Below are 19,529 nucleotides of genomic sequence, written 5' to 3'. Positions count from 1 at the left end.
AGCATCTAGTAATTCTGATAGGGTCAGAGATTTATCCAGTTCCTCAGCACTTAAAGTATCTATTTGTGGTGTTTGTAATGTATCCAGAAATGCATTAGATTGTGTGTTGTCTTCTTTGAACTCAGTAGAATATAAGATTTTAGAATAATCTCTAAATGCGTGCATTATATTTTTATGGTCAATGATTTCTTCTCCATTCGTGTTGTTGATTACTAGGATTGCATTGCGAACTTCTTGCTTGTGGATTTGTTGAGCTAAAGGCTTATTAGCTTTCTCTCCGTGTTTTGCCTTATAAATAAGTTGTTCAGTTTCTTTAGTTGTCAAGATGTTGAGTTCTGTATGCAGAGCCTGCCTTTTCCTATGAAGAGCCTCACTTGGACGCCTGGCTTGATCTTCATCTATTCTAGTAATTTCACTTCTTAGCTCTGACGCGCTCTTGGTTTCTAGCTTATTTCTGTGGGAAAGATATGAAATAATCTGTCCTCTTAAGAAGGCCTTTAGAGTTTCCCAGAGTGTTCCTGCAGAAACCTCTGAGGGTGTGTTTGTCTCTATGAAGAAGCTGATTTGTTTCTATATAAATTCTATGCAGTTCTTGTCTGCTAATAGAAGGTTAAGACGCCATCTGCGATGTGAGTGTGAGGGGCTTAATGATTTTAGCTCCAAGACTAGAGGGGCATTGTCAGAGATAACAATTGTGTCGTATTTGCACTATTTAATCGTAGGCAAGAAATTATCTATAAATATAAAGGAGAGTTGGGATCCGAGAGACTGTGTTTGTGTGTTTGTGGAGGAATTTCATTTCATTCACTTCATTTCGCTCCGAGCTGAGCTCCGCAGCTGACATGGTCTTGCCGTTCTTGATTTGCTTTTCACATGGCCAACTATACGTTGCATGCTCAAGTGTAAGCTCAGTGCACAGTTTGGTCATATTACAACCGGAGGGGCAAACTGACAACATGGTATACAAAGAGATCCTTAACAAATAATTATTGGTATATTTTCCCTCAGTTTATTATTTAAAATTTTAAAGCAGTACTTCGCCGCTGCGAAGCGCGGGTATTTTGCTAGTTATCTATGAAAAAATAATTAATTCTTGAGTAGCTATGATGTACTGGTGAGTAGAACGAATATGTTCTTGAAAACACGGTCTCGTCCGTTACAGGAGATGGACGTCTGAAGCGGAGCTCCGTTAGCAGCGGCTTTATTTTCCCACATATTTCTTATTATTTAGAGGTATCCTATATTTACCCGACCCAAGGAACTTCCACTACAATATATAAACATGAGTAACAAAAAGAGGTCAGAAAGAACCGGAAAAGAAACTTAAAGATGCATCAAAGTCTGGACACACATCCGGCCCGAGTACGAGGTATGGCCTCTCGGAGACTGACCTGGAACAGGCAGACAAATGCGTAGACTTCCTAGGACCCCGCTCCACTGCGTCGTCTCCAGTCGAGAGTGAAAATGGGAGTGAGGGTGCAAGTGATATAGGTCATGATGGATCGCTGATTTCTGAGGATCATTCAAGACTAGAAAAGGTCATGTGGTACGTGCTCTCATCTACTCATTGCGAGCCCGCAGCATCTGCTGTAACAGGAGCTGCAATTCCACTCACAGAGCACGAAAGCCAAAGCGAACTGTCCGAACTGAAAGAGATGATCGCTACACTGGCTACGGCCATAAGTGAGCTTAAGAAGGATAACAAAAAACGGGAAATGCGTCTATTGAAACATTTTGACGTGACCTTTAAAGGCATAGTGGCGAAATTAGAGGAACACATTGAAGAAAATAGATTCAAACTGAAAAAACTTGCCGATCAGTTGAATGACGTTACAGATCAGCTGGAGGACGTTAAGCAGGCATTCACGGCTCGAATTAATACAGCGGAACAATTGGCATCTAACGTCGATGAAAAAGCTACAGCTGCGAATTCCGAATGCAAAAAACTCGGAGACAGACTTGTGGCACTGGAAGGTGGGTGCAGAAGGAATAATATAAGAATTGAAGGTATACCTGAGAAACGAGAAAGTTCAAACCCAGTGAAATTTGCAGTAGAATTACTCTCTAAAATAATTGGAGATGACTTTAAATTAGATACCGAGATAGCAGCAGTTTATCGCATACTCAGATCAAACACCTTTAAACCCAGGTCTTTTATTGTTTGCTTCGAGCGATTACGATGTAAGCTTGATGTGATGGCACTTCTCAGACACAAGCAAGAGATTATATTTGAAAATAATCTTATTCGTACTTTCCCCGACTTCTCTCCTTTAACAGCTGCAAAATGAGCAGCCTACTTCGACATTAAAACGCTGCTACGGAAAGCCAATATCAAATACAGCCTCTTGTATCCCGCCAAACTGAAGGTGGAAGTTCAAGACAAATATCATGTATTTTCCAGCAAGGAGGAAGCTGAAAAGGAATTAAAGAAGCTGTTCCCAACACTCTTTTGAAAGTCAATAATGAGCCGTATTCTGTCATGGCATGGGAAGGACTTATCATCTGCTGTCTGATCCACTTTTAAAGAGACGGGTATTATAGTTATACTTTCTTTTCTTTACTTGGACACTATATTTTTATGTTTTAATTACAGCTATAGACGTGAGTGTGTGGAAGTGTGGAAGTAATTAAAGTAGGGTTTTTTTTTTTTACTACCCTAAAGTAGACTGTTTAACATCATACCCTTGGTTAAATGCTATTTCTACTATTGCATTAGGATCTACTAAGTATATCCTAGACTGCTTGTTAAAATCATTCCCAGGGTTCATTATTTTATTATCTTAATATCTGAAAATTGCTGAAGATTATATTTTAAGCTTAAAGACTCTTAATGATTATATTTTTGGCAGATAGTATTTAGACTTTAGCAGCAATAGATATCTACTTTGTTTTTATTCTCAAACGCCGCTGCGGGGGGAGAGGGGGGGGGCTTGTTTTGTTTTGGACGTGCTCTGTCTCTTAGTATGTCAGAGGACCGGGACATTGCGAAGTGGGATTTAGCCTCATGCGGGGAAGCAAAATGGGGGGGTGGGGGGATAAAGGGGGGAGAGAAGGAGAGCAGGCTATATCTAATCTATTCTTCTAATCCCTTTAACTATAAATATCAATGTAACAATAGGCTAAAATGCAATAACCCATGGGGAATTTTGAAATTAAGATTAAAACTGCCTCACTACCAGTTAAGACTATAAAATGACATTAAAAACTCAGAATCAATGTCTCCATGATGGGACAGTTAATTTTGTGAGCTGGAATGTTAAAGGCCTGAATCACGAATTAAAGAGAAAGAAAGTATGCTCTCACCTAACAGGCTTAAACGCTAAAATAGTATTTTTACAGGAGACCCACTTACTAAGCAAGGATCAGTTCAGACTACAAAAAGACTGGGCTGGCCAAATGTTCCATTCTAGCTTTATAAAGAAAACTAGAGGGGTGGGAATTCTCATACACAGAACAGTTCCATTTGTAGCATCAGATGTACTGTAGTATCGGACCCTGAAGGGAGATATGTGATGGTCATGGGCAACTTATTTAACAGTAAAATGATTTTGATAAATGTTTATGCACCCAATGTCGATGATAAGGAATTCATGCAAAATCTATTTGCATCCATTCCCAATGTGAACACCCATAAAACTATAATGGCTGGGGACTTTAATTGTGTTTTAAATCCACTCTTAGATAGGACTCCTGTGACAGGGGGGACGACATCTAACACTGCAAAGACAATTACACAGTTTGTAACTGACCACAACTTATCAGACCCCTGGAGGTTTCTTAACCCAAACTCAAGAACATATTCGTTCTACTCACCAGTGGGATCCACATTTAGACCACTAGGTAAGCACCCCCTGCTGGTCTCACCAACACGTCTTCCAGCAGCAGCCCAAGCTTTCCTAGATGGTCTTCGATCCAGGTACTGGCCGGGTCCAAACATGCTTAGCCTCAGGTGGATGACATTTTCTGAAGTCCATGTGGTATGGCTGCTGGCTAACTATACTTCAGAGCCCTTAAACAGTCATTGCCATTCCGTCTATGCAGCTTTTAGTAAAAAGTGAACTTGCTGAAGAATTTAGCGAATTCCGAGATATCTGATTAGATCCAAACTCTACCACATAAGATGTCTCACTGCTCCAGAGTTAAATGCCAGCCTAATCATTGTCTTTTGTGGAGTGTGCATGTTCTCCTAGTGTTCACAGGAATTTCTTCCAGATATTCCAGAATTCTCCCACATAAGCAGTTAAGACTAATTGGCAATGGTAAATTGGCCCTGTGTGAGTGTGCTATGCAATACACAGGCATCTATTCAAAGGAAACGATGGTATCAGAAAGGAAAAAAACAAAAATGGGTATTAATGCCTGTTTTACAAGAGCCTAGGAGGATCTGGGCAGTGAATGGATGGATGGATTTCCAAGGACAACACACTTCTAAACTTTATCCTCAATACAGTATTAACTTTTGATTTTCTGCTTTTGATAGATCAATGAAATAATAAAAAAAAGATCTTAATCCAATGGAGGGTTCTGGGAACTGAATACAAAGTAAAAAACAGACAAGGCCAGGATGGCAGAACATCACTGGGTCTTCTTACATGTATACACACAGGGTAAGTGTGGAGTTTCCAAGAAACATGACTTGCACATCTTTGAGGGTGTGTGAGGAAAATCATTGCAGGCATGCGGAGCACACACAAACTCCACACGGACAGTGATAGTGTGCTGGGATTTGAACATTGGAGATGTAATCCACAAAGTGACAGTGTGACCCACTTTACCACTTCATGACTGAAAACGCTTTTTAAATAAACAAAAAATGATGTATAAGTGTATGCATATTCTACACGTGTACATCAGACTTGTGGTTAAATTAACTTTATTTTAACTTTATGAGGGCCCTGTAGGCTGATCAGCTGAGCTTTTTTTAAAAAAAGTTCCTAAAACGGCCTTAGTTTGGAATCTTCCATCCAGGACTTAATCAACAGGCTGGCTTACAAATGCAGACATTCGAATTGTGATATTATATTGCTCCATTCGCGTCTAAACAAGAGGGCACTTTGTTTACTGAGATGTTTCTCTTTAAATGCCCTCAAGAATTAACAATTACTGTATTGTTCTGAGAGGCAGTAAGTGACGCTTTTATTATTGATACAGGCAACGCCAAAGCCATCAGAAAGAAAATGCTTTTGCGGTTTAAAGCGCCTTAAAGCGAAATTGGAGGACTCGTTACGGCTTTTAACTTTACAACATATCACTTCAGAGAAGCTTGTTTATGTACTTAAGTTAGGAACGCGGTGACATTTACACTGTTCATGAAATGCTAATCCCATCCTCGCATAAGGAGTAAGGAGGTTGCACAGAAAGCTACCAGCCCACCGTAACTCACTTCAATGGTTCCTGACTGCAGCTGCTCTGCCTTCCTCCCTCCTTTACCCCCCACTCCACACACACACACACACATTCTTTATTCATTATCACACACGCCTACTACACGCCGTTAACACTCCACACGGACCGATTGCACATCTTGGACGGCATGGACGGGGCGCTTGGCTTTCAATTCCCTTGGGTAAGAATGAATTATGGTTCGCTCTGCCAAATGAATCGATAAATAAACATCTAGACGTACGGCGGTTCATCTTCTATGGGAGGGAATAAAGTTTGTTAATGAGAAGCAGCGGGCTTGCGCTTCACCATGGCAACACAAAGCTGCCGGGAAGTTGCGCCCTGAGGAAGACAAGGCACAGAACAGAGACGATCGGGGGAACACGCGGCGACATTCTAAAAACTTCTTCGGTAGTGCTTAAAGAAGTCCTCGCACGACTTCGTTACACGCGGTGCTGTAACTTGATGGTTAAGGCTTTGATTTGTAAAGGATGCCGGCGCAGTCCCAAACACAGGCTTGCTGTTTGAACGTGCGCAAGTACTTTAGTATGAGAACAAGTAAACGGTGTAAGCGTATTAAAAATGAAAATGAGCTAATCAAATAGAGGTACTTATTTTCCAGTGCAATTTGCTTTTAATTCTAGCCAGCTATTCACGGTGATTACAAATACTCTAGCTGGTTAAGGAAAAGTTACTAATGTATAAATTACTTCTGGTAAAAAAATAATTTTTGTAATGATTTTTCATTATGTAAAACAAGGTGCTAATATTACTAAATTTCAATATTGAGAAAACCTGTGTTGCACAATGTCACTCAAATGCGCGTTTTTTTTAAATTCAATGCAAAAGGTCAACGTCTGAGGTTAAATGTCCAGGTGATGTGGATACAAAGAATCGTTTCAGTCAGACCTACAGCGCCAGAAGGACCTACAATATGCGCTAATGCGTAATGTTAAAATTCAATTACAGTTGCATTCGGGCCAGGTCTTTCTTTAATCTCAATTAACAAGTCACCAGTTTTAGCGTTGATACTTTACTCATTTTGTTTCCTACTGTGTCGAAAGAACTTTTAAAAGTTCCTTTGCGATCGGTTTCCCGGCAACAGTGCAGGCTGAATGCTTGACTGCACAAATTTCATTACATGGGGTGCGAGCTCCGGTAAAGGTCAACTGTACATGTCTACAAATAATGTGAGAATAGAATTAGGAGCAATGCTTCATATAAGGCTAATAAATACTGAACGTTGATTAATATAAAAAATGTTTTAATTGCGTGTTTCACACTCCCAGACGAACGCCACTCTGTTCAGTACTTCTGCAGCGTTATTCATGTGTACATGCGTTTGCCACCCTTTTTCTTTCCCCCAAACTTTCCAGCCGAAATATGCCAAAGAGGTGCATGTTGGGTAAGTCTTGCAACGTATAATTACAAATGCGAGAATGTGGACGTGTACGTAAATGTACCTTGTAATGTGATGACGGGTAAGACCAAGACTGGTTCCTGTCTTGAACTTTATGAGGGACGGACTCCAGCACTTCCTGACACCGGTCTTGGATTAAGAGGATCTGGGAGTTAATTTTAAGTCATGATGGCGCAGTTGTTAGCCTTGCTGTTATAAATGCTTTGTGAACTTGGCCCCAGTCATTTTCAAATGTAGTTTGCGTTTTGTTCACGACTTCAAGAATGATCTATTCCTTGTAGTTCCGTTTACTTTTCACAGTCCAAAGACAAACTGCCTGAAGAAGGGACCTGAGTTGCCTCGAAAGCTTGCATATTGTAATCTTTTAAGTTAGCCAATAAAAGGTGTCATTTTGCTTGACTTCTCATTACTGTCTAAAGTCGTAGATGTTCGTTTCCTTGGCCCCTCTAATAGCCCCCCAGCGAGTGTGTGTGGCTATGCGCCATACAAAGTGCCCTTATCTCAGCCATGGTTGGTTCCTGCCTTGCGCTTAATGTTGTGTTGAGTTCTTAAGAGTTTAAACTGCTAAACCCTGTCACAATGATTCGCGATTCTGATACGTATAAGTACAAGTCAAACAAAGGACTCAATGACTCAGACAAACGCCCTATAGAGTGTTTTGTTTGAACTGAACCTTTCTAAGCTTTTCATTTGTGTTTACACTGCAGACACATCCTGCTTCTCAGGACTGTTTACTACTACTGTAGATAAAAGTTGCCAAATATTGGTAATGTGAGATTATTTATTTTCTTTTCAGATTTGAACACTTGGCTCATAAATTTACAAAAACAACTTTCCCACTTTTTAGTGACATGTGTGCTAAAAAATAAAATACATTTGATTTTGTGAAATAAAACTTAAAAGTATTGTACTTCAGGGCTTAGCTGTTTGACATACTAATGCTTTATGTTGGGAAAAAAACACACAAACACAGAGCTTGTTATATTTACATTTTCCATATCCGCTCTTTCTATTATACCATATCTATATCTTTCTTTTTTTACTATATATGTTTATTTTTAATAATTCTAAATATTAATGATTGCATTAATCTGTTTTATAATCAAGAACAAAACATGTTGCTTCCAAATGACCAGCTAAAAATATTGCACACAAGATTATCTGACATTTACTTAACAGGGAAAGATTTAAGCATAATACATGGGGGAAAAGCTAGGCATATAAAGATAGGGCTATATGAAAACTATCCATTCTTCTTATGAATTCATGTGTTTAACACAGCATTGTCAGAAAGCTAGTACCTTTCTTAAGAGTGTAAGGTATAAATAATATGGTAACTAGCCCCAGATAGGGCTCTCAATTAGCACAGCAACATTCTTACTCTTACACACACTTTAACAATTAACCTAACCTGCATGTCTTTGATATGTGGCAGAAAACACTAATTAACTATAGGAAATGCACACACATGGTAATTAGGTTAGGAGTTTAACCCAGGTTATTTTTTGTGCTCCATACTCACAGTTCCAAAGTGCCACCAACACTGTAGCCAAAAAGGCTAAATATGATTGCACTTACATACACTTAAAACAATTAACCAAACCTGCATGCCTTTGAGATGCAACAGAAAACACTAATGCAATATGGGAAATGCACAAACATGCTAATTAGGTTATGAGTTTAACCCAGGTCATTTTTTGTGTTGCTTCTTCACAGTTCAGAAGTGCCACCAATTCTGTAGCCAAGAAAAGATTTTTCTCCTAACAGAATAAAGTAATGTGCAAATATCAGAAAAGGAAGTATGGGAAGGTTCCTTTTTTTCAGTGTGTTTGAATATAATGCGAAAAGCACCAACTACATTTACCATATTCGTTTGTCTGCATGAAACAACTCAATGTGCACAGATTTTATTAAAATTTACCAGGCTTATTCTTCATGGAATTTTTTTTAGAGAGTTTAGTTTTGTTGAGATATTTTAATCAAGCACACTGTACAACGTTTTAAGATTTCAAAACCTATCCATCCATTATACAACCCGCTGAATCCAAACGCAGGGTCACGGGGGTCTGCTGGAGCCAATCCCAGCCAACACAGGGCACAAGGCAGGAACCAATCCCGGGCAGGGTGCCAACCCACCGCAGGACACACACAAACACACCCACACACCAAACACACACTAGGGCCAATTTAGAATTGCCAATCCACCTAACCTGCATGTCTTTGGACTGTGGGAGGAAACCAGAGCACCCGGAGGAAACCCACGCAGACACGGGGAGAACATGCAAACTTCACGCAGGGAGGACCCGGGAAGCGAACCCAGGTCCCCAGGTCTCCCAACTGCGAGGCAGCAGCACTACCCACTGCGCCACCGTGCTGCCCAGATTTCAAAACCTCCTAATAAAAAGCACTGGTGAATTTTTAAACTCATCACTTTTAAAATAGAGAAACATCTCAATAATGGATTGGTTTACCATTTCAAATTTAACATGAGAGAGGTTATTTTCCTCTTTTGCTTGTCTGACAGCTGTTCCCGACAGCAAAACAGATCCCCAGTACAAGTTAGTAATATGGGGAGCAGCACACGGTACAGCAGCTCACTTCTCCTGCTGCTTGAGGTTAACTGTAAAAGGCAGAAAAAGGAATTTATCTAGAAATTAATTCAGGATTAAAGGAATTCTGTAATCATCACTCTGTAATCATAGAGTAAACACATATGTAGTATTTCAGTAAAATGAGTATCACTGTTGCATTATCTTTATATTATAATGATTCAGTATTTTTGACACTCTTATTTACTGGCAAAGCTCAAGACCTGTTCTCCATTTTGGAAGCAACCAACAATTTCACCTTGAGATTAAGTGATTTTAACTCTCCATTGGATACTTATTTCAAAAATGTTATGTTTATAAAAGCTGAATTGCAATGAGTAATAAATCCTCCATAGCCATAAGCCAACAACTGAACATCCGCCAAACTTATTTCCACATAGCATGTATTTATTGTGATCTACTAACACATGTAGTTACATTCTGTTGTCACTGTTATTTTTGTATGACTCACTATTACAAAATATTCAATAAACAAAATTTGATAACAAACTCTTTCATGAAAATTTTAGAATGATCTGTCTTTCAAATCAGTTCACTAAGTCCTCAAACATACCTGAATGTTAGTTATGTCGTGCATACATTTTCAAACTTGTTTGTGGCAGCTATGTACACTGATCCTGCTGATTCTTAGCTCTCACTCAAATCTGCTGATAGTACACCTACTTCTGGTAGTTTTCCTTGCATTATGATGCACAGTTCACTTACCTACTGGCTATGTACCCCCTCGCTGCACTATATCAACCAAAGTATATATAAGAGGCTTTGTGCAACAACACTTGGCACACATCAAAAAACAAAGATGTCTCAATAAATACACCCACCAAACGCTGCCTGAAAATAGTTGCCCTTCACCGAAAATGTTACAATTCCTGTGCAGCGAAAGGACTATAACGAATCATAGAAAGCTAACCCAGTACTGTATCTCAGACAGGCTGGAGTAATACAGCTTCCATAAAAAAAAAAAAAAAAATCAACTCCAGAATATCTTCAGGGGAAACAGGCATTATCATCTTTGGTAATGCCATATATATGTTGTACAGTTGCTGCTTGTAGGAAATGTTCCAATAGAGTCCAGCTGCAGTCAGGACAGTTATAGGCCTCGGACAGATTCAGTGACCTGAGACATTCTGAGGCCCGTAAGATGACGCCCCTGTCAGCTGCGTCTCTTTTGACTCCACCCACTTTCCACGCCCCCACCCCGATGTTTTCGGGAACACTTTTGTGCTAAATGTACTGTTATAGTAATGTTGGCAAAATTAACATGTGTGCAAAAAAATTTATTATAAATAAAACAAAGCTTCACCAGGATAAACTGTTGTGCTAATGTAATAAACGTCTCTTCGTATTTGCTGCAAGATCGTGAGCCATCCTCAATGGGTACGCAAAGCTGCTCAGCTAATAGAGAAGGTCTTAGCTAGGCAACTCAAACGACTACTTTATGCCTTTTCGTGATTCTGAGGGCAAGTGCGTCATTCCTCTGGAGGATAAACTCTGCCCCAATTAATGCATCGTTAATAAAAATATTAAAGTTTTGTACACCAGTAATAATACAGTTCTAATGATATAACACAGAGAGGATTACAAAGACAGTACCCTAAAGAGCTCCTAAATGTCCGGCGCGTAGTATTGCATATTTTGACTGTTTACACAAAATTTATTTATTCGATTCAGAATCTATAAGAATATGTAGTGTTATTCGTAGCTGAGTGCAGCATATAATTTATTCTTCTTCCTTAGCATTTCCCATTTTTATATGGGTCAACCTTCTGATTGCCAGTGCAGATCTATAGCCACAGAGCCATTACTCCGTTGAGTGCAGCATACTGTATAACTAACATATTAAACAGTGCAGTCTCATGAATGAGACATGGCAAACGCAGATATAGACATATACTATAATATACAAAATGTTAAGATTTCTTTGTTCAATTTGTTTCTAATATGACGCCAAAACAACTGCTTCGGATTTAGAACTGAGAGACCTTGAAGTTGACATTCTATAAGTTTAATAAATGATGAACATTTCAGTGCAGGGACTAAGAAGAATTGAAATCGTCATGAGGGGAGTGTAATAAAGGCGTCAGTTCACCTGCGAAACAGGGGAATGGCTCCAGAAGGGGGCCTCAATTTATGGACCTCATAGTGTCTAGAGTGGTCGGATCTGTTCGAGGCCTAAAACTGTCCTGACTGCAGCTGGACACTTCTCCAGTGTTCTGTTCCATTTATTAATTGTGTCCATTTGCTTAAATTGTGCACTGAAGAACCGACCTTGAGTGTTTTATTTCGTATTTCAGGTAACATTTAATCAATAGAAAATGTTTAAAATGGCCAACATGCTGCATTGTTGGACTCAAAGAACATCCACTTCATAGTACATAATGATATCTGTCCAGTCCTTTCCACATCATTAATTGCAAAATATTAAAAAGAGATTAACCATGAACTAATTTTACCAATCCAATCTCAACACCAATGAGGTGTACAAAAGTAACATGTAGACTTTAATGAAAACTACAGTATCTATGTATAAGTTTTGATAATAATAATTTCTTCATTTCTCAGGGTGCTTTCTACATCCTATAGATGTGCTTAGTCTGTGAGAGATGCACTATATATGGAATTTCTCCTCTTTCATTTTTTTTTTAATTCTACACTCTGTGATGATTCTTTTCTATTGAATGTTTGGTGGATGTACTAAAACCAACAAAAGCACAGCTCTACTGAAACAAATTTAGATTGCACATAGTAGACTAGGTACTATATTTCTGGACATTTTAATATCTATTTATACAGTAAAATCTATTCTTTTGGAGAAGGATCATCCACTTAACTTTGGAAAAGCTATTATTTCACACTGCAAAGTCTGAAGAGTTAGTGATCAATATTGTTGCTGTTATTTGTATATTAAACCATGCAATACTTTTTCACAGCTTATTCTAAAGTGAGTCACAGGGCAACCAGCCATACTTACCAACTCATACAAGTGAGATCCCAAGGCATTCCCATGCTATCTGTAAGATACAATTCTCCCAGCAGGTCCTGGATTGTCCCTGGGGTCTCCTCCAGCTGGTTGGGTCTGTAAAACCTTTGCAGGGAGACATCCAGAAGGCATCTGTGTCAGATGCCTGAACCTCCTCAATGGGCTCCTCTTGATGTGGAAGGTCAGTGGCTCTACTCTGAGGTTCATCCTCATGTCTGTGCTGTCTCTAAGGGAGAGCCCTGATGTCCTGCGGAGAGAGCTCATTTCAGCCCATTGTACCCACAACCTCATCCTGTCATTCATTACTCAAAGCTTATGACCATAGGTGAGGGTAGGGACATAGATTGACTGGTTAATTGAGAGCTTTTCCTTCTGGCTCCTTCTTCACCAACACAGATCAATATAAAGACTGCATAACTTTGCTCACCACCCCGATCCATCTGTAGATCTCACCATCTCTTTTCACCTCACTCACGAACAAGATCTCAAGATACTTAAAGTAACTTACCTTCCACTTGGAAAAGGCGGTCTACCTTTTTCCTATCGAGGACCACAACCACAGATTTGGAGGTGCTGATCCTTACCCCTGCTGCTTCACACTTAGTTACAAATTATCGCAATGCATGCTGGAGTTTACAGCTCAATGAAACCTAATAATTGTAATTCTGAGGCCACCAAACTGACACCCTTCCTTCCCCAGCTTTGCCTCGATTTTCTGTCCATGAAAATCACAAACAGAATAGGAGACAAGGCACAGCACTGGTGGAGTTACACATTCATTGAGAATGGCGTTAATGTTTTTCCGAGTATATGGACACAGCTCTCACTACAATTATGCAGGGACCGAATAGTCCTTGTTGAGGGCTTCAGAACTCCGTACTTTCCCAGCATCCTCCATAGAATTTCTCAAGGAATAAGGTCATAAGGTCAGTCCACAAAACACATGTAGACCGATTGGGCATACTCCCCATGCACTGTCCAGGATACTGATGAGGGTAAACAGCCAGTCCACTGTTCCATGACCTGAATGGAAGTCACATTGATCCACCAGGATCTGAGGTTCCACGACTGGGTGAGGTCTTCTCTACAGTACCCTGGCATAAGCTTTCTCATGGAGGCTGAGGAGTGTGATTCTCCAATAGTTGGGGCATGCCTCCAGTCCCCATCCTTAAAAGTTAGGATCACCACCCCAGTCTGCCATTCCAAGGGCACTGCTCTCGACAACCACTCAACACTGAAAAAGGTGTGTTAGCCATGACAGCTCAACAATGTTCAAAGCCTTTAGCGTTTCTCTGTGGAACTCATTTACCGCTGGGGCCTTGCCACTGCAGAGTTGTTTAACTACCTCAGTGACCTCCCACAAGGAGTCTCGGTCTCCTCCATAAAGGATATGTCCATGAGGTTCAGGAGTGCCTCAAACTGTGCCTTCCACCACCACACTACATTCTTTGTCCAGGTGAAGCCCTGCCTTCCCTTCTGAGTCGCCTAACGGTTTGGCAGAATCTCTTTGAACCTGATCAATAGTTGCTTTCCATGGTCTCTCTGAACTCACCCCACACCTGGGTTTTTGCTTCCCTGAGTGCCAAGACTGTGGCCATTTTGGCCTATGGGTATCCATCTGCTGTTTTGGGAGTTTCCTGTGCTAGCCATACATGGAAGGCCTCCTTCTTCAACCTGATGGCATCCTTCAACTCTGGTGTCCATCACTGAGTTGTTGGGTTGCCACCTCCATAGACACCTATGGTTTTCTGCACACAGCTCTTGATAGCTATTTCCACAATGGAGGTATATTGTACAAGGCCCATTTGGAGTCTATGTTTCCAACCTCCATCAAGATGCGGGAAAAGCTCTTTCAGTGGTGAGAGTTGAAAGCCTCCTGGACAGGGGCCTCCCCAAGACATTCCCAGTCCACCCTCACTACTCACTTAGGCTTTCCAGGTCTGTCCATATGCCTTTCCTACGATCTGACCCAACTCAGTACCTGGTGGTGATCAGTTGACAGCTCTGCCCCCCTCTCTTCACCCTAATGTCAAGACATTATAGCCACAAATCTGACAGTACAATAATAAAATTGATCGTAAATCATAGGCCTAAGGTGCACTTGTGCCAAGTATCCTTATTAACCACCTTATATTTGAACATGGTGTTTGTTATGGACAAGCCTTGACTGCCTCAAAAGTCACATAACGAAACCCCACTTGGCTTTAGATCAGGTAAGCCATTCCTCCTAATCATGCCTCTCCATTTGTTTCCATTGCTATCCATGTGGGCACTGAAGCTGCCCAGCATTATTCCCTAAATGGGAATCTTTCCAAGATACCCTTCTAAGCACTCCAAGTGGTCTCCAAGAAGGCTTCAAGAAGGATTTCAATAATAAGTCCACTCCTGCCTGACACCTTTCCCCCTGGGCAACTCCAGTGTAAAGGAGATTACAGCCTTAAGGGCTGTGAATTGCACCTTGTGTCCTCACCTAGGACCAATTTTCCTTGGGAGACCCCATGGTCGCAGCCATTGCCGCATAAACATATTTACCATGATAAGACATTAAAACAGTGGATGCAGATATTGATAATATTTATTAGTTGTTGGTTTTATTTTGGGTCAGCTACATTAATCTAATTTCTTAATCAGCTTTTTCTAAAATTAAAGTTGTGAGGGCCCATAGCCTGTTGCAGGAACCATTTGCACAAGACAGGAAGCAACTCTAGATGGAACATAAGTCCATTAACAGTGTACTCTCACTTACAGTACACACCACTCAGACCAATTTAAAGGATGTATCTTGTTACATGAGTAGAACATTAAACAACAAACACATATTGTGCCTAAGTTAGAATTTAAATACACGACTCTTCAGCTAAGAGTCAATAGCAATAACCACAGTGCTACCCCTTACAGTGTTGTATTTAAACATTACTGTAGTCACACCAATCATTATAATATTCTGTAAATGGATGAATCCAACTCAGAGCCACCGGGGAGCCAAAGGCTATCTATGCACTATTTGACACAGAGTCAGTTCATGGCAAGCCCCACTCATGCACATATCAAAGCTCACTCTGACCAATTTGAAATCACTAATTAACCTAAACAGCACATATTTGGTGAGGTTTGAAGAAAACCATTCAGACATAATGAAAATGTGTAAAGGTCACAGAGAAAATGACCTAGTACGAGATTGAAAACTAGGATGTTAGATCTGTACGGCAGCAGCATTACCGATTGCGCCACCATGGCTCTCTTATTTTGATGAAATGAATTTGACAGAAAAGGTGCAGTATTGAGGACATTTACAAAATTGTAATCTAATTTGCTTATCATAATTAATGTTACTGCATATTCATTATCAATGCACAGAGTTTGAACCTCAGGATATGGTTCTTGCACGTGCACTATAAACATCCCCCAGTGAAAGTGAAATGAAAGATGCTACCGACACCATGCAGAATACCCTTATACTTCAGCACTCCCGTTGAGCTCTGCTGAATCATTCAGTTTGTGCTCATGAATTAGTTCATATGATTCAAACAAGAGGAATCGTTTGTGAATCACCCATCACTAGAAAATTGAAGGATCCTAAAGTCCTACTCTTTAGTACACTACTTGCTAATTTATTCCATGTATTTACAGTTCAAAGTATGGAGAAATAGTCTCTAACATTTGTGTGAGATTTGCCCTTAACCACTTTCCAACTGTGCAACTACAGTTAGGTCCATAAATATTTGGACAGAGACAACTTTTTTCTAATTTTGGTTCTGTACATTCCACAATGAATTTTAAATGAAACAACTCAGATGCAGTTGAAGTGCAGACTTTCAGCTTTAATTCAGTGGGGTGAACAAAACAATTGCATAAAAATGTGAGGCAACTAAAGCATTTTTTTAACACAATCCCTTCATTTCAGGGGCTCAAAAGTAATTGGACAAATTAAATAACTGGAAATAAAATGTTAATTTCTAATACTTGGTCGAAAACCCTTTGCTGGCAATGACGGCCTGAAGTCTTGAACTCCTGGCCATCACCAGATGCTGGGTTTCCTCCTTTTTAATGCTCTGCCAGGCCTTTACTGCAGCGGCTTTCAGTTGCTGTTTGTTTGTGGGCCTTTCTGTCTGAAGTTTAGTCTTCAACAAGTGAAATGCATGCTCAATTGGGTTAAGATCAGGTGACTGACTTGGCCATTCAAGAATTTTTCACTTCTTTGCTTTAATAAACTCCTGGGTTGCTTTGGCTGTATATTTTGGGTCACTGTTCATTTGTATCATGAAACGCCGTCCAATCAATTTGACTGCATTTAGCTGGATTTGAGCAGACAGTATGTCTCTGAACACCTCAGAATTCATTCGGCTGCTTCTGTCCTGTGTCACATCATCAATAAACACTAGTTTATTCACCTGCATGGAGAGCTCCTTTGACTGCATGTTGTCTGTTCACAGCAAAATCTTCCACATGCAAGCACCACCCCTCAAATCAACTCCAGGCCTTTTATCTGCTTAACTGATAACGACATAACGACGGACTTGCCCACACCTGCCTATGAAATAGCCTTTGAGTCAATTGTCCAATTACTTTTGAGCCCCTGAAATGAAGGGATTGTGTTAAAAAAATGCTTTAGTTGCCCCACATTTTTATGCAATCGTTTTGTTCACCCCACTGAATTAAAGCTGAAAGTCTGCACTTCAACTGCATCGGAGTTGTTTCATTTAAAATTCATTGTGATAATGTACAGAACCAAAATTAGAAAAAAGTTGTCTCTGTCCAAATATTTATGGGCCTAACTGTATGTTCGTGTTGAAGAATCTTTTAAAGTACCAGCATTAATACACTGTGTTAATTTCCTTCAAAATTTTAAACACTTCAATCATGTCACCTCTTAAACTGAAAAGGTTTCCCTTAATCTTTCCTCATAGCTGATACTTCTCAGTCCTGGAATCAGCCTGGCTTCTTTGGACTCTCTCTAGTGCTGCTATGTCTATGTAGTAATATGGAGACCAAAATTACATAGTACCCCAGATGAGGCATCACCAGTAAGTTATATAACCTAAGTATAACCTCTCTTGACTTAACCTACTTATACCTTCCCTATATGTTGGTTCCTCACTGGTTTAAATGTAACTCATCACAATGGAACAGGTCCCATTTGTTCCAGAAATCACCACAATGTACCAAAAACCTACACCACTCTATCTTACATCAAAATTTGAGCCATGTGTTACACCTGGCAAAAGTTCAAAGAAACCCACCTTATACGTTGTGCAGGCTTAACAATTTAAATTTAGATTGTAGAACCGACAGCCTGAAATGCACACTAAGAATGTACACTTCACATATTTCCTGGTTCAAGATGGTAATGCCTTGATTTGCTTTTCATTATACTTTATTGGCTTAACAAATGCTGGTGCAAGGAACTTCACTGGATGAAGCTAACATATAAAACAAAATCAACAAAATATCATAGAAATGTTCCAGAGTAACAGAAACCCATTTTCCCAAAAAATACTTTTGCTTGGGAAAATTACTTTAACAGGAGTACATTTTTAAAGTGAACACTTCTTAACAGTTGAAAACTACTTCCTGCAAACAAGTACAGTAGATATAACACTCGAAAATAATAATAATAATAATAATAATTAATAATAATAAAACACTGCTTTTCACAAAAGGAGGATTCTCTGGATGGACAAAGTGACAAGACTAAAGAGAATGAGAAATGGGACACAGTTTATAAACAAAAAAAAAATTTCTTGTGCTGCTCAATCTTGTTAAATGCAAACACAAGAAAAGATCTCTGTGGAGCACTGATTAGGTTTACAGGATCGAACTTGAGACTACGCAGCACAGGACACCAGTTGACTGTTGATGGCAGTAGCTTGTGGTCAAAGAATAATATATGGGACTAAACTAAGCTCATCACACCCCCATTCCCATCCACCTTTTAAAGTTACAACAAAAATGTAATACAGTACAGGAGAACTTAATATTTATTTTTCAATATGCCAATGTTTTAGGTATTGCATGTCAAGCCATGGCCACCTGTACACTGTGTGTTAACTGCCTGTTGGCTGAGGTAGCACTGATGTTGCTGTAATGGTAATATTTAAAAATTGTGACATTAAAGTCATTAGAATAATAACATGGAAAAAATATGGTACTTTATAAAAACGTTAAACTGCAGAAAGTGTACAAATGCTTTAAGAAATGTGAGTTAACTTGTGTCACACATTTAACCTAACTTCAAAAAAAATTGTAAAACAGTCCACATATTTAACTCTCCAACTGTAAAAAAAATTCTTTCAGTAAAAAAATTTGTTTATAAATGTGACCCTGTGTTTGGATTCAGCAGGTTGGAAAATGGATGGATGGATGTAAGCATGGGTTTTTTTCTCTACTCTGCTTCTAGCAAGATATGTAAATACATAGGTGTATCAAGCTGGAGTGCCCAGCTAAAATTTGAAAGACCTTGCGGAGGTCACCACAGAAAAAAGTTTAGAAGGCACTGCTTCTTTTTGTTATACTGAAAATTCGTTTCCACAGTATTTAGGCTTTAGAATATTTAAACAATTTGGTTAACTCATTACAGCATACAAATTTTCAGCAAACTAGTCATAATAAAACAATCTGTATGTAAAATGCAATACTTCATCTATAAACTGTGACAGTTTGCTGTAAAGATAACACCAAATTGTGTTAAATGCTCCTTTGGCATTATTATTCTGGATACTGTGTATATGGGCTTCAACAAAATACATTTTCAATAAACAAAGTTACAAAGGAAAAAAAATTCTTTTTACTCACACTGTTTCAAAGGGTAGTTCAAGCCCAACAGGCTAGGAGAGAAAAAGAAAAAAATAATAATAAATACTGAAATGTCCTACGATACTTTCACTTGTACTCATTTTTTTGACAACAGATTTTGTATGCCTTTCTATAGATGACTTAACCCAGCACCAGTTTATTATTTACCATATAACAGACACTGCTCTTTCTGTTCCCTGGCTCTAAACTTTACAGTCTATGAGGCACCTTTTGTCATATGAAAAATAGCCTTTTTAGTCAATATCAATGACTTTTTATCCTCTTAAAGATTCATTGCCTCCTACAGTGCTTTTTTAATACAAGTCATTTTTTGCCACTCCAACAT

General features: G+C 39.4%; 1 protein-coding gene across 2 annotated transcripts in view; it reads left to right on the top strand.

Annotated features, from left to right (window-relative positions):
- The first annotated feature begins 5,479 nt into the window (after positions 1 to 5,479).
- galnt3 (UDP-N-acetyl-alpha-D-galactosamine:polypeptide N-acetylgalactosaminyltransferase 3 (GalNAc-T3)) overlaps positions 5,480 to 19,529 on the top strand; it is a 64,690-nt gene continuing 50,640 nt past the window's right edge. Inside the window, exon 1 of one of the 2 annotated variants that reach the window (XM_051930914.1) lies at positions 5,480 to 5,566. The gene's annotated coding sequence lies outside the window, so the exon portion shown is untranslated. The remainder of the gene's footprint in view (positions 5,567 to 19,529) is intronic. The other variant, XM_051930913.1, reaches the window with a different exon arrangement.

Source organism: Erpetoichthys calabaricus, chromosome 8, assembly GCF_900747795.2.
Source record: "Erpetoichthys calabaricus chromosome 8, fErpCal1.3, whole genome shotgun sequence".
In the NCBI taxonomy this organism is placed as follows: domain Eukaryota; kingdom Metazoa; phylum Chordata; class Cladistia; order Polypteriformes; family Polypteridae; genus Erpetoichthys; species Erpetoichthys calabaricus.
This window is presented reverse-complemented; position numbering and strand designations above follow the sequence as displayed.